Source organism: Stegastes partitus, unplaced genomic scaffold, assembly GCF_000690725.1.
Source record: "Stegastes partitus isolate 25-593 unplaced genomic scaffold, Stegastes_partitus-1.0.2 Scaffold1173, whole genome shotgun sequence".
Classification (NCBI taxonomy): domain Eukaryota; kingdom Metazoa; phylum Chordata; class Actinopteri; family Pomacentridae; genus Stegastes; species Stegastes partitus.
The window spans coordinates 179571-180518 of NW_007578904.1; positions in this window are offsets into that span (position 1 = coordinate 179571).

Sequence of the window (948 nt, forward strand, 5' to 3'; positions counted from 1 at the left end):
CAATAATATCCTCGTTCCTACATCACCACACATACAGCTTTTCCAATGTTTAGTTTTAAAGTCTGAGAACATAGTGTTCTGTGTGTTTTGGCCGTGTTGGCAGGTTAGAACGGTCCATCTGAGGCTGCAGCAACACGTCATGTAGAGTTTCTCGCGGAGCCTATTTTTCATGTGTGACACGCTCTCAGCGAGGACAGACAGTGAAAACATCTGTTAACAATCACACCGACATCAGACTGGCAGCATTACATAAACGACACCTTTCATTATAGTCTCAAGGTCTCGGATGCATCTGAACACGTATGAAAGAAAATATCAGTGTTTTTTGAAATCGTCTTGCTCTTGCATGTAATTGCGGAAGAAAGCGGAGGCTATAAGTGCACTAGTCGGAGTATAAACCCCATGCAGGATCCAATTCTGTCCATTAGCAAACGGAACAGTAGGTGAAGGGTATTTCTCCAGTGCACACTCTGCTTCTATCTAGCTCATTATGAAGGTAAACTAAATATAAATTAAAATTATACTTTAATTAAATCAAACGCTATTACTGTCGACCATTATCAAAGGCAAACTCAAGCAGCAGCAGCAGCACCGCAGCAGCAACGGTGGAGCGAAAACTGGGGCAACACTACTTCCATTGCTGATTGATCTATCGGTTACTTTTTTCAATCTGTCGCTGTATGAAATGTCAGAAAACAGAGAAAAATGTCGATCAGTGTTTCCCTAAGCCCAAGTTGATGTCCTCAAACATCTTGTTTTATCCACAATCCCAAACATTTTCCGTTTACTGCCACAGCGAAAGAAAGAAACCAGGAAATGTTCATGTTTAACTCTCTTCAGGACTTTCATGTTGCCATATGTAGAAGGTCTTTCAGGGACCCCAAGAAAGAATATGTGTGAAATATTTGTTGGTTTTCATTATAGTCTTTTATACTATGTTAAATAAAT